Source organism: Periplaneta americana, chromosome 7, assembly GCF_040183065.1.
Source record: "Periplaneta americana isolate PAMFEO1 chromosome 7, P.americana_PAMFEO1_priV1, whole genome shotgun sequence".
NCBI classification, from domain to species: Eukaryota; Metazoa; Arthropoda; class Insecta; order Blattodea; family Blattidae; genus Periplaneta; species Periplaneta americana.
Genome location: NC_091123.1, coordinates 62,101,979 through 62,118,097, shown reverse-complemented (window position 1 = coordinate 62,118,097; position 16,119 = coordinate 62,101,979). Strand labels below are relative to the sequence as shown.

Below are 16,119 nucleotides of genomic sequence, written 5' to 3'. Positions count from 1 at the left end.
ATCCTGATAACGATCCCCAGTTAATCTCTGTGGTAGCACGTATGGCCCTATTAATCTATCACCAAGGACGTCTGTCCATAAGTTGATTGAGAATCTGTGCTGATGCCTTGTTTCTTCCAGTGCATGGGAATTTTCATCAGCCTACACATGCTGATTACGAAAATTCACAACACCATCTATGCTGAATCCCGCTCATAACCGTAGCCAGACTTTTCTTTTCAGTATTCCTTGTGATTTAACAGTAATTCATGCCAGGGGTGTCAACTACGGTATGATTATCTAGTATCCTGCTGTATTGTAGGGCAGAAAAATGCATTGCCATAAATGGACGTCACATTGAACAACTTCTATGAACAAGTGTTCAGGTCTCAGAAAGTATGTGTTGTAGGACCCATGTTTATTAGACATTTTTTTCTTCCTTTGATACATACTATCATCTTCTAAAATATTGGATACTTTATTTTAACACCCTGTATAACTTACGGCATTTGTTTGTCCATCTTTGGTTATTGACACTGGGCTTTGCTCATATTCATGTCATTTTTAAGCCAAAGGTATCTCCTTGTTGCGTTCTGTTGGTGTATTCGGAAGGTAAGTTTTGCCGATATATGCTTTAAACCAAGGATAAACGAATACTGATCGAGCAAAACCACTGTTGGCATGACAGTATCCCGGGACCGTTCTAGAAGCTTTCAGCAAAAAGAAAAACCCCCACTCTTCGGAAATGAAGCCGGAACTTTCCAGTTTCTCTACTAACTTAGGCACCCGGCCGCCGTATACCATATTTCTGTTTCCATTTGTATTCTTACAGATCTACGAACACGATAGTGTATCTGCGAACATAACAGTCATGTCTGTTTATACACTCGTTTTGAGCTTAGGACAGAAACGGTTCCTAGTCTGATGGAAGACTGTGTTTATCATGATGTGACAAAGAGTTTCAGCAGCTGCACTATCGTCACGTCCGCATCTCTCGCTTAATCGGGATGGGACGGCGGGCCCCTTGCGGAACCGGACCTCATTACGAGGTGGGGATAACAATGAGGCCGTGCACTGACGGCACGTGCTCTTCACACGTCGGCAGTGATGAGAACAGAATATCAGAAAAACGCATTTCAACGCTCAACTTTACATATTAAAATATAGAATAATAATATAAAATCATTGTTATTTTGTTGTGCGCGATATTCAGATTTAACACCAGATACCGAAATATTATAATTTCTCATTCATCAGTCAGAAATGAATATTAGCCTATGTTATAGCTTTCTGAAACTAGTCACACCTTATGATTTCTTTCGTCGTATATTGGATCGCCCCAAATTTACTCTTTGAAGGTGGTAATTTAAAACCTTGAATTAGTGTAATTTATGAATGAATGACACCGAAATATTATTAAGGAAAGGCAATGTAATTATTCCAGCTAGTAGTTACAGGGAAGAGGCTAAAAAAACAGGGATAAGGAGTAAAGTACCGATGAAAATAATTTTAAATGAGTAACATTCGATTTGTAACAAGTACCACAGTCCGTTCGTCTGCCAGTAGGGCCTACAAGATAAAACAACTAAAATAAAATTTACGAATCATATGACAAATTTCCGAGAAGGGGAAGAAAACATACCATACCAAGCGGGGTAATCTGACCACCCCAGGCGATTTTTAAACAATATTACTAACAAAATAGAAAGCAATAAGTATACAATGCATTGTTATATTGTGAGAAGTTTATTTAACATAACCACAAACACACAAATGCCTGTTGTAGCGCACATTGATTTTATATACTAATTTTATAGCTGGGGTAACCAGAATACCTCGCTTAGTATTGCGAGGGTTAAAATGCAGCATTTCTTTACAAGTTCTCATTTATTTCGTAAAAGGAAAATTATATCGCATTTTCCGGCACTTTTAGCATGTCGACAAAAGCACTAAACTATGAATCAAGTCTAGAGTGATGAAAATACTAAACGGCATATGTATTGCAGAGATTTCATATTTATAGCTAATGCGAAAACCCAAGCATAGTTATGAAGATAGAAATGAAACCTAAATTTACGTATAAACTGTAATCTGAAATTCGATTTCCCACAAATTGACATTGTAGACTTGTGCGTTTTTGTTTTAAACCGACGATATATAATTAAAACAACATTCTTGAAGGCTCCTAACGCTGTGGAATAAAAGTAATTTTCATTTAAATGTTGTCGGCACTAAAGAACTGTTCTAACCAAAGTCGTAAACAGGAGGCGCACGTATATGCATGCATAGCACAGTTCATTGATGGAAGTGATATACATCAGAGTCACGAACGCAAGTCCGCACCTAGTCACGTCGCATCCTGGGTGATAAACTGCGTCACGATCTTCCTATTATAGCCTACCTGTTCAGACATGTCAGTTCTTCAAACATGTCCGCCAGACAAACCCACATAAATACATTTCTGGCTACCGGAATATTTAATCTGTATGAACAATCGAAACATTTAGCTCTTAAAAGATTAATATCTTATTCATAAATAGAACAAGAAAACTAATCGCTATAAAGATCTTGAACAGCTGGATACAATAGTCGTTTATTTCCTACGAGTTTCAAAACTCACATAATATGTTTCACTAACTTGTAATTTATATGTTTAATTTGTGTTTTAGTGAAATTATTAGATAAAAATATACTCTAATTGTCTTCTTGACTTAAGGGGTTAGGTACAACTTACAGCAGTAAAATTTTTGGAAATATTAAACATTTTTTCCTCCATCACTGTATCTTGTACAATAATGAAAATTGGTTGGTATAAAACACTGTCCTTCTGCTATATGAAAAAAATATTTGTACGATTAAAAAAATTATATACATTTTTTCAAAATTCAAAATGGTGTCAGTTCACTGTGCAGTGATGAAGCATTTCCCTCATAACTCATAAACTTGTTAACTTTATCATGTTCTCTCTCTCTCTTATTTCAATGCTGAAACTCATGTTTACAATATCATGCTCTTTCAACTACAGTCTTTAATAAATAATATATATATTTTTTATTTTGTGTAATAGAAAATAATGATATTTGATCACTTTTTAAATGAATTTATTTTTATCAGACAATCTATCAAAGGTAGAGAAGTGATCTTGCATCATATTATAGATATGACATACATAAATACACACAAGAAATTTCATTACAGAATGTTGGATAGTTTTTTAGTTATATGGAAAACGCATCATGACTGCACAGTGAACTGAATTTTGGAAAAAAAAAAAAAAAAAAAAGTAAATAATTTTTTTAAATCGTAAAAAAATATATATATTTTTTTCATATAGCAGAAGGACAGTGTTTTACACATACTAATTTTCATTATTGTACAAGATACAGTAATAGAGGAAAAAATGTTGAATATTTCCAAAATTTTACTACTGTAAGCTGTACCTAACCCCTTAAAAATATTTCCTTTATGCTCCAGAATATTAATGTTAAATTCATAAATGCTGATTCAATTTCCAAATAATAAAAGTCACTACTAACATTAATTAACTCTTACATGATGCGCCCATTTTATTTCCTTACCGCAAATCGGCACCTCCATTGTCCTCAGTTGCGCTATCGGCTTCCGTCATGCGTCACACATATCTTGCACATCACTTATCATTATTACTATTCCACATTAAAAATAAAGTACCGTAATTTCACACAACTATGGTCCAAACACCCGCGATCACGAAAACATCGATATCTGAATTCCTAGTGACATTTAGTGATTACTTAAATATTGAAGTAGAGAGCATAGATAGAGTAATTGTGAGGCTTATGGAACGCACCCTGACTGCCATGTTTTTTCGCAAGTCAACTGTCAATTGGAGTTATGTTTTGCACGTTAGGTCGTCAGCTGCAAACTTTCTCGGCCACCGGTTACCACAACAAGCAGTTCTTGATTATCTACATGACAGGTAATTTAGTTCTTACATACAATTAAGGAATATTTTTACAGATGCATATGTATTTTCATATTTATTGGAAGAATAATAGAAAATGGTACTTGGAGTTCAACTATGGTCCTATCATTTTTGCGGACCATAGTTGTGTTCCGACTTCTGGTTTCGGTTCTTACATTACAGAATTTTTTATAGTTTCTGATGGCGTTGTCTAATAAAATTCTCACTAGAAAGGTGGCAGGAAGGTCCTATAAGCCATATGGTGACGCATTCGTCGAGCATGCTATAACCACGTCCAGTTTTGGATTTCCGATAACTTTATTCGACCTTAGGTGTATTGTGAAAATTTACCTGGGTAGCTAAGACCACAAAGTACCAGAATTCACTAAGAACCTGTCTGGAAGACGTTGGGCGGAATGCTTTTTAGAATGTCACAAGAATGAATTATCACAGGTTTTGCAGCCTCCAAATGCGACCTATCTGATGCAACCACCACACATAGCTTGTTTTGGGCCATTAAAATATCTCTGGTGACAAATACTTGATGAGTGAAAAGCGACACCAGATGGAAGAAGCATGCCAACAGTCCCCAACAATGTATTTCCTTCATTGTTAAATAAGCTCATGAATAAAGTTTTTCCGATGTCGCAAGCCAGTTTTCAAGATGAATTCAGGAAGACTGAAATCTCTCCTCTTTGTGCAGCGAAAGTTTTAGAATGCCTGCCATCATATTCTGATCCAAACGTCAGGAACCCAGAAGGAAGTCCAATGACAAGGACTCAAGCAGTAGAACAAGAAACATCAATAAAGAGAGAAAGAAGAAGCTTGATGTTGAGCCAGGTAAAAGTATTTCAGCAGAAGATTGAAAAATTTTCATTACCATCTACCTCAAAAATTGCAATTTGCTCGAGTAGAAAGAAAGATTCTCGCAAGGCGAAGGCGGTAGAGAGTTCTATCGAAGAAGATGAAGGTGGATATTCCTTGGCATCAGATGCTTCATTGAACTTGTCAGATATTGAAGAAACCTTCGAAGATACATCAAGCCATGAGGTCCAGAATGATAATTATCTCCCTGCAAGAGAGGAGTTTGTAGTTCTGATTATGAAAGAGAATACTGGCTTGGGAAAGTTATGAAAGTGGAGACCAATGGGGCATATATATAAAATGCATGACCAGATCTGGAAACCTATGGAAGTGGCCAAACAAGGCAGATTGCCTTTTTTATCCTAAAAAGAATATTAAACGATCTATGAGTAAGCGAAAGCAGCAAAGTACGAAATGAAAGCTTTTTACATGTGCGAACTTGAGGATCTATGGAGTTGAACAAAAAAATTACCAATTGATTATGTACCTGTTTGAGAATATTTGATTAAGAATGGTTATCTTGAATTTGTTTTGGTTTTACATTGATTTTATTATTTGATACAAATTGTATTTTTCTTAAAGAATAAGCGGTTGTGTTAAAACCAAGAAATAAAGAATTTTTCTTGCTGTATTCCGACAATCTGTATTTTATATTAAAAATTATTGACTGCTGTATGACATACAGTAGTTGCAAAAACATCCTCTCAACTACGGAACATGAGCGATTTATATTAGGAAATATTCTATGGACTATAGTTGTGACTTCATAATACAACTATAGTCCATACTTCATAAAAAAAAATTCCATATATAAACTACATCTGGAATAACAAATGTCTTTGATATTAAATCCTGATCTTTCTGCAGTTGCTAGCAGTAAAAAAAAAAATATTTCGAATAGCTATATTTTGGAAATTACATTGGGAAATCTAAAAAGTGGTGCTTTGTTGGACCATAGTTGTGTGAAATTACGGTACATAGTTTTATTTAAAAACATTCTACACGAAGTGTTATACTGTTTAAGGTTTCCTAAATCGAAACATTTCACTTCTTGCTACGTTATTTCGGTATACAATACAATTCTAAAAATAACAAGAGACAACTTCCTCCAAAGAAATATGTGGTCCTGAACTCCAACGAAGGATGGAGCAAGGTGTACTCTGCTCTAGGAAGAACAGGCGAATAGCCTGATATGAAGAAAAAGAAGATGATTACGGTAATTTACGTTCCTACTTACCTTCCGGAAGACGCGAAATCTGAAACAGAAGAAACACCAGCGTTAGAATAAAAAAAAACTATCTGATGAATTAAGTCAGAATTTATATGGAAAATACATTTTGAATGCAATAAAATAGATAACACTTAAAAGCGATTCTTTGAGAAGTAGTACGCTTTGGTCGATTATATTATGTGCATTTCATTATGGGTATAATGTATAGCCTATTTAAGTATTTCAGTGACAACATGCTGGTTTTAACTGATAAGTTCCCTTTGTTTTTAATCGTTTACTTAATGACGTTGTATCAAATGCTCAGTTATCCCGTGTCATGGATTTGGTATTAGCAAGGTGAAATTTTGGCAAAATATGTCCCAAGACTCGCTTGGGATTACCACACATTCGCCTCACAGTTAGAGAGAAGCTCGATAGAAACCCAACGAAATAGTCAATCCATGCAAAATTCGAACCCATAGCCTCTGAGCATAAGTCCTGTCCGTTAACCTCTAGAATATAGGGACTAAATCAAGCGGGAGGATTCTTCATCTTTACAAGTTCTATTTATTAACAAAGTGAAATTTTGTTTTATATTCATGGCGCGTCCTCAGGTTGCGGATAAAGGAGATGGCCTCCAGATATGGAGGGTAGCTGCGAATATATTGAATAAGCAGTCGTGGACAGCCGATAAGGAGTGGTCCTCCATGTTGGGGTTGGGCGAAGGGCCAACAACCCATCACTGTAAAAAAACAGCTTGTTACGAAACCTAACAATAAGCCTCGGAATGGGAATGATTCTCCGGCACGACCACAGCACTATGCGGATGACGTGAATATGTTAGGAGAAAATCGACAAACGATTAGGGAAAACGCGGAAATTCTACCTGAAGCAAGTAAAGCGATAGGGTTGGAAGTAAATCCCGAAAAGACTAAGTATATGATTATGTATCGTGACCAGAATATTGTACGAAATGGAACTATAAAAATTGGAGATTTATCCTTCGAAGAGGTGGAAAAATTCAAATATCTTGGAGCAACAGTAACAAATATAAATGACACTCGGGAGGAAATTAAACGCAGAATAAATATGGGAAATGCCTGTTATTATTCGGTTGAGAAGCTTTTGTCATCTAGTCTGCTGTCAAAAAATCTGAAAGTTAGAATTTATAAAACAGTTATATTACCGGTTGTTCTGTATGGCTGTGAAACTTGGACTCTAACTTCGAGAGAGGAACAGAGATTAAGAGTATCAGAGAATAAGGTTCTTAGGAAAATATTTGGGGCTAAGAGGGATGAAGTTACAGGAGAATGGATAAAGTTATACAAAGCAGAGCTGCACGCATTATATCCTTCACCTGACATAATTAGAAACATTAAATCCAGACGTTTGAGATGGGCAGGGCATGTAGCACACATGGGCGAATCCAGAAATGCTTATAGAGTGTTAGTTGGGAGGCCGGAGGGAAAAACACCTTTGGGGAGGCCGAGACGTAGATGGGAAGATAATATTAAAATGGATTTGAGGAAGGTGGGATATGATGGTAGAGACTGGATTAATCTTGCTCAGGATAGGGACCAATGGCGGGCTTATGTGAGGGCGGCAATGAACCTCCGGGTTCCTTAAAAGTCAGTAAGTAAGTAATCTTGGTTACTGGGAGAAAATTCACTATAATTTCGGTATTAGATGTTTACAGAATGTATTTTGTACAATGGCATCGCCCTTAACTTGCCGTTATTCGTCTCGACTGTACGAGCGTGACTATTATAAATTTCGTTAGTGCCGAGAAGCGTAGACCACTTAGTTCGTCAGAGCTCTCCAGAGTGCACCACAGTCGATGGGCCTACATTAAGCCTTATTTCGCATTTTTAATTTTAAATAATATTTTAGGAATTTGCAACCTTCATTTTTTGAAGATGTATTTATATTCAACCCTTTTTTATTGTTTAAGCACTGGAAGACCTTTCTCACGTCTCTCATCGCTTTAAAAATATTGAAATATAAAAACCTATGTCATCTGATACAGAGGCTCTGTTACTCTTGCGTATTTACAAACTTCATCCTGAGTGGCGATACGTTAACAGTGCCGTTGAAATTTCTACATTAAAGACAAAATCCAAGTAAAAAAAATAGAATGAAGATATTGCATAGCAGCCCACTCTAATCGAAATGGATTCAAGGACGACATAAAACTCGGTCACATTCAACATCGGAGAGTGTGTGTAGCCTACCCAGCTAGGCTGGACTAGGTTTATCTCTTACGCCTGGGTTCTGATGTCTCCGTCCCTTGCAATCGGTAAAGCGAGTGGTTCGGTGGAACGAGAAAGGAATCAGGGAAGGAGGCACCAAATTCATGTTCGGAATACAACTACTCAGATTCATCCGAAGAGATGCCTGTCACCGTATTATCACTCGTATCATTTCGGTCGATCATATCAATTATTATTCTATTGCATCCGGAACTATACCATCTCTTGCCCAATAGCAATCTCGAGTTCTTGTATATGATTACAGAATCCATTTAAGTCTACCCTGGTAACTTGATCAATGGCCCAATTTTGTTGTTTACAGCAACTTGGCTACTGAAATGTCAAAGTAAAAATACATTTTACGTGGGAGGAGAAAACCTTTGTGGAGAATATTGAATGCCAATGGTTGTAAATGGAGAATGCGTCGGTCCAAGCGATAAATAGGCACTTATTGATAGAGCAGGCACTCTTGACTTGCTTTGAAGTTAGTGCAAATGAAGTTCTTTTTGCGAAAACAAACAAACCACCACCCGAACAAGTAACCAATCAAACAACCAAATAACCAGTAAGTATGTAAGTAAGTAAAAAAAATAGCCTAAATAAAACCATTATTATATTATCATTAGGGCCGTGACATCGGTATATTTGTATTAGTTTGAGGTCGATTGAAGGTGAACACAAGACGTCGGACGTGTTTCAAGCACAGGGAGCGGAAGCGAATTTGACACACGCCTAAGCAAGCACTTTCCGTGTTTTGTATACGATTATTGCGTATTATAAAATCAATACAATACAATCATTGTACGATGAAAGAGTGATGGAACGGAGAAAAATTCTCTCCGGCACCGGGATTTGAACCCGGGTTTTCAGCTCTACGTGCTGATGCTTAATCCACTAAGCCACACCGGATTCCCATCCTGGCGTCGGATCGAATCCTCTCGGTTTAAAATCCATCTCTTGGGTTCTGATTGGCCGGGATCCGACGGAATAAGCGCCGTCTTAAATTACGAAGTGATTTACGCATATTATATAGATTATTTTAATGTACCGAAGTACATATGATGTTTCCATGCAGATATTCTGCGTCATCGTACGATGAAAGAGTAGTGGAACAGAGAAAAATTCTCTCCGGCGGCCACTAGAGGGAACCCAACAGGTGGAACTTAAACCGAGAGGATTCGATCTGACTTGATGGGAATCCGGTGTGGCTTAGTGGATAAAGCATCAGCACGTAGAGCTGAAAACCCGGGTTAAAATCTCGGTGTCGGAGAGAATTTTTCTCCGTTCCATTATTCTTTCATCGTACGATTACGCAGAATATCTGCATGGAAACATCATATGTACTTCGGTACATTAAAATAATATATAAATAATAATAATATATAAATACGATTATTGTATATTAGGGTAAAAGGAGTCATACAGATGTTTAATGGAAACGATGCAGCTTCCATAAGTAATGCCCAAACTCTTCTTGGTGACCCAAATATTAAAAAGCAGTGTGAATATAGTTCATCTAATTTTGGATTTATTCCCTCTACAATCAAATGTCTCGAAAAGATTGGTGTGTAATTGGTGGAGCAAATTTCGATAGTAACTAATCTAATCACAAAAGTGAATGGTCTTCAAGGTGATATAAGCAAAAAAGTGTGTGCGAAAATGAACACAGTAACACAAAAAAAAGAACGGTGCTTTAAATTAATTATGCAAAATTGCAAAAGTTTTGTCAGCTGACAAGTGCGATCGTCATCAACTTCACGTAGAAATTGATATTTTACATATGCGCCCTTGGTTTCAGCCGATGTTGAACGCAGTTTTTCCGCGTACAAGGTTACACTCGGCGGTCATTTTCATTTGAAACTTTGAAAATGAATGTTGTTCTTTATTGCAGCAGCAACCGAAACCAGGCAAACAACATGCAAGAAAAGTAAGGTACGGAATAGATGTGATAAATAAATTAATGTAACAGTTAAATATAGGGAAAGCAAAACTGTACGACATATACGTTTTCTGCATTCTAAAACTGTAGTGCAAAACTCTAAATATTAAAAAAAATCTCTTCAGACTTATGTTTCACCAAGTTTGTGACAATTTAAGTATGATTTGCAACAATTATTCTCAATGTTTCCGATATTAACCCTTATATACAATGATTGTATTGTCTTGATTTTATAATACGCAATAATCGTATACAAAACACGGAACGTGCTTGCTTAGGCGTGTGTCAAATTCGCTTCCGCTGCCTGCACTTGAAACACGCCGACTACGTTCTATTCGGCGTCGTCTGTTCATCTTCAATAGACCTCAAACTAACATAAATATACCGATGTCACGGCCCTAATTATTATTATTATTATTATTATTATTATTATTATTATTATTATTATTATTATTATTATTGTATGAAAAAATTATGCAACTCTTTCCATCGCTTTATTTAGCAGAGTTAACAAGTGTTCAACCTTCTATTCTTCATCACATTGTTGTTCGATAATAGAAGCGGGTGTACTAAAGCGTGCAGTAGCGGACTTTATTACGTTATATAGTAGGCCTATATTATGTTTCTTTTATTTTGAAATCGACACTGAAATATAATTTGTGTTGTATGTTTTGTTACTCCATATAAAATATTAATAATTCACTATCCGGAAACATTTAACAAGTAGGTACTGAATTCCACTTCCCTCCTTTCCGCACTGAACACAAAGCTCGCTGTCAAACATCTTACTGCTTGTTCTTGTGCTCGGGGAAGATAGAGAATTTGTTCTTCACATCTTCCGACCATCAGTGCTCTTGAGTGTGCAATATTATAAAGCACCTGGCAGGGAATACAGGTTCGATATTTTAAGAACGACGAAATAGAGCTCATATTTACATTCAGGAATGAACTTCATGAGTATTTCTAACTATAACGTTATTTTAATATCCTATTTTGAACTCTAAGTAAAAATCAAAATGTAACGGGTATATAGGCACGTGAATATTTGGTATTATATTGTCCTATTACTAGTAAAACCAGTTGAGTCCAGTACAGCAAGCTTTGTAAAAACAGCAATTAAAACTTTATTAATGCACGAAAAATCACGATAAATTCTTTTAATAAAGTAGGCCTAAATTCAGCTCTGGATATAGTGAACTTGGTTATAGTGAACCTAAATCGTTGGTGCCGACTCGCATTAAAAAGTACATTAATATTTTCGTTTCTAGTGAACCCTCACTTCGGTTATAGTGAATCTAAAACTAGAACTTCCCAAAGAAAATGTAATTTTAAAATGGCCAAAATAGTAATTTAGGAAACCCTTACTCCTATATTTTTATTTTATTGGGTTATTTTACGACGTTGTATCAACATCTAGGTTATTTAGCGTCTGATGAAATGGTGATAATGCCGGTGAAATGAGTTTGGGGTCCAGCACCGAAAGTTACCCAGCATTTGCTCGTATTGGGTTGAGGGAAAACCCGGAAAAAACCTCAACCAGATAACTTACCCCGACCGGGATTCGAACCCGGGCCACCTGGTTTCGCGGCCAGACGCGCTGACCGTTACTCCACAGGTGTGGACCCTTACTCCTATAAACTTCCAAGAATATGTTCAGAACAAAATCTCTAACCTTCTACTATTTAAGTGTAATGAAAGACAAACGATTTGTTTAGCTTCCTGGACAGCTTGAAACATGTTAAAGAGAATAATAGTGTACGCAGTGAGGGATAAAGGAAGGATTAGTTCTGATTCCTTTAAAAGAGATTATTATAAGAACAGGAAGAGAAAGTGTTTTCTTTTGTAAAAGAGAGTAGAGTGATGGCCAAAGGGTAAATACGAGAAGGATTACAGTAGGCCTATAATGGTCCTCAACTCTTCCTCTCGCATCTTTTTAAAAGTAAACCCGAGGAAATTCCAAGGCACAGTACACAATAGCATACCTCTATGGTCCGTCCCAGGAATCTGTGGAGCAGAAAGACGAATCAAGGCCCCTATGCATACCAGGGGCTAGGACCAATGACTACTATGGGTAGGTATTGCTTGGACGAAGCGAGCAATCGCTTGTAGGAGGGAATAATTTCTATCTGAACTCTACTCTACCTTCTACCACGAGCATCTTACCCCTTAGCGGACTCGAGCTGATGCTGCCCGCAATACACTCCGGCACAGATAGACTTCGCCCCCATATGCGAGGAGTTACTCCACAGATTTCTGGGACGGATCATAGTGGGAAGAGGTGCGAAATCGGTCAGTGCCTACTTCCTACATGGCCTGATTAGATTCAAGTTTCGAACTGTGAACATCAGAATGTCGAAGCGTAAAATGTTTAAGTTTGAAGATAAAGCGAACATTAGTAGGTACTGATATTGAACGTGGTTTGTCCCAAACGGGCATTAATACTGCCAACGTCAGTAGTATAAAAACAGACACTTCGGTTTTAGTGAACGTCGGATATAGTGAACGAAATATGCTGGTCCGCAGAGTTCACTATAACCGGAGTTGACTGTAATTGGTTTCTTGTCTACTACATTTCGGACTTATTCGATTTTACTAGAATACAGAGCACGGACTGTACTTAACGTATGTTACACAAAAAATGGACTTAATCGGTTTTACTAATAATAAGACGATATTTGCAATTGATTGTATATTTATTATGTATGTTCTAATAATTTTTGTGCAAATTTTATGCGAGTTTCAATAGTTATTTTAAATACAGAACTACGCTCTAATACCGATTTAAGCACTGAATCAAGAGAGGAAGTGATATTCAAATAAGCTCCGTAAATATTAGATTACTTTTGTAATATTTACAAACACGTAATACCAAATGGAAGCAGAGAAAATTCAATGAAGTATGATTTACTCATATTAAAACTGTTTATGTTCTGCATCTAGTCTACACACACGATTTTATTAGAGCATAAAATACGGCACTATACACGCAGCGAGGAACAAAATGGCAACGAAAACATATGCATTAAGCCCGTGAAGATCTTGTACTTGGCCAGACGCCAAACTGAGTGGAACAGCACAAGGAGAGCATACGATTTCTCTCTGTTAGTGCAAATTAGAGCCGACATCACTTAACTAATCGAATTAACTCTCATATTCATCTCATTTAATTTTCATAAAACTCGAAGAATAATTATATTGCTGCTAAGAACATTAGCATTACGGTAGAAAATGTGAAATGACGCAACAAGAAGGAAACCTTATAAGACGTCAAATATAAAATATACTAAGATAGAAATTCAGCAATAAAATAAGAATAATACTAATGCAATGGACTTACATTCAATGATTTACCACCAACACCATCACAATCATAATCATCATCGTTTCAAGAATAGGCTTAACAACGAATTTCGACAGTCCATTTTCTAACAGGTCTACCGACAAACCTTCTTCAAGAGTTGCCCTCAGTTTTTCACGAAACTCTCTACTAGCCATATGTTGACTTATCAATGATTTGTACATACTAGTGTCCTGCAATGTTCGAACACGAGAGAGGCAACCAATAGATTACAAACTTCGTCTTATTTCATATGAAGAGCACAGGGGAAAAACTTGACAAGTCCAAGATGATCGACTTTATGTTTTAGATGTCACGTAATAGCTCAAGTAGCGTAGATTTGTGTAGTTTAACTATCTAGAATAACAACTTCATTATTCCAAAGAAATTTGAAGACTGATAATTAGGGCTGAAAAAAAAAAATATTGGTTATAGGCTACGCTGCATCGTACGAAGAGCTCTGTGTATACAAAATACTTGTACAGTCCGCTGCGTATGAAAGAACTCATAATACAACTTATATTCAGAGGAATACTTATGTTTCAAATTAATTAACTCAGAACAAACATTACATTTACCAAAAATCATCATCAACATCATCACTAGTTAAGCCGGTAGGCCCGTTCTGTCCCCATTAGAATTGTTCTCTCCAACGAAACCTAGAACGTCCAACATTTCTGCTTCCTGTTGGAGCATATTGGAAAGCTTTCTTGGAAATTCGGAGATCCTCCATTCTTTCCAGATGTTCCATCCACCTATTACGTTGATTTTTTAACCTTTTTACAAAAAATACCATTATCAATTAAGTCAAACACAATTTCCCCAACCAGGTGGCCTGGGTTCGATTCTCGGTTGGGGCAAGTTACTTGGTTGAGGTTTTTCCGAAGTTTTCCCTCAACCCAATATGAGCAAATGTGCTGGACCCTGGAATCATTTCATCGTCATTATCATCTTCATTTCATTCAGACGTTAATAACCTAAGCTGTTGATAAAGCGTCGTAAAATAACCCACTAAAAAAACAATTTCCTCATGCTCGTGAATTCAGACGCCTTATTATCTGTCCCTTGTTGGATTTTTGTTTCGGAATTTTGATACAACCTCACGCCACTCAAGCAGGTTTACAGACAGTAGAGACACCCGGCAACGGGAAGCATTTTGTAAACAATGTATATAGAAATTATTGCTACACTGATATCATTACTTTTCTTCAGCCCTACTGATAACCTAAAGACAATACAACATAATGAGTCTTGAAACTTTTAACTTGCTCTCCTATAAAACAGTAAAACGTGACATCAGGTTTATTCCCTGTATTCTCCATATGAAAAACCAATCGTAACATGTGTGTTAATATCCTTAAACGGTTAAAACATGAAGGGATTGAAATGGAGGACAGCAAATATTTCTGTAACAAGGTTGAACAAACACGACAGGTCTTCTTCTGCAGAGCGAACATCGGCGAATATCGAACTTCGCCATATCCGATAAAATTGAACGGGACATAGCGCCTGTAATGCACGACGCTAGTAGTCCACCTACCACTCATATTCTGTTTACTACCTGATAAGCAAACTAATAATTATACTGAAACATTCTACCAAACTATTGAATACAACAACACATTGGATTTGACTCTTTCCCCTGAGGTTACATACATAGATTTCGAAAATGTGTCTCTGATTGAGGTTCTGGCTGATAAGTAGGCCTACATCTATTATCAGGAAGAACAATTGTTTGTATGTATCTGAAGTCTGATTAGTGTAATATGTTATTAGACAGCGATGTATACAATGGGGGGGGTAAAATAACTGACCACCCTACCCCATTATCTCCTGACTTAGTTGCCTCAAGAGACATGCCTCGTTGGTGTCACTTATAAGGTTCAAACCTATCTTCGGACAGGTCACTAAACAACATATTGAGATACCTATGAAGTCAGCTTTTGTTTTAACAGTAGAAAATTTAAGATTGTAGTTATCTGTGTCCGCCGAGTTAGCTCTGTGGTAGCGTGTCTGCCTTCAGACTAGCCAGCCAGGCGGGGTCAGAAATTTTCATGTAAAATGTCTAACTCGGGACTAGGAGAGATGGCGGTGCACAACTTCTAATCACTAGATTGTGCATCAATATGCCAGGGTTAAATTTCAAATATTTCCGCAGTGCATATGAAGGGAAGGCATATGACACTGTTGATAGTGATTCGTCCGTCGGATGGGGACGATAAGCCTGGTGGCCCTCTTGGTGCTATTCGACAGGAGTAGGCTACGTGCCGGCACCGGATTTCCCCTTCTCCCTTCCTCACCTTCATCATCCTTACCCATTCCCTACACTACACTTACACGAACACTTAACATACAGTTCACTCACCCTAGTACACGACGTAACTCTTCACATAGGCCTATACACATCATGCATAACGTGGCCCGCCGAAATGGCGTGCAACTTGAAAATGGGTCACAGTTCTGTCATCTATCCGCAGTATGCGGAACCCGAATCACGCAAAGTGAAGTGGGTAGGCATTAGACACACACACACACACACACACACACACAGAGTTTTCTATCATTAAGTTATATAATATTAATTAATGTTGCCTTTTT

General features: G+C 37.1%; 1 protein-coding gene across 1 annotated transcript in view; it reads right to left on the bottom strand.

Annotated features, from left to right (window-relative positions):
• LOC138702769 (nucleolar protein dao-5-like) overlaps positions 1 to 16,119 on the bottom strand; it is a 966,798-nt gene that overhangs the window by 832,514 nt on the left and 118,165 nt on the right. The window contains exon 2 of the mRNA XM_069830070.1: positions 6,024 to 6,042. The gene's annotated coding sequence lies outside the window, so the exon portion shown is untranslated. The remainder of the gene's footprint in view (positions 1 to 6,023; positions 6,043 to 16,119) is intronic.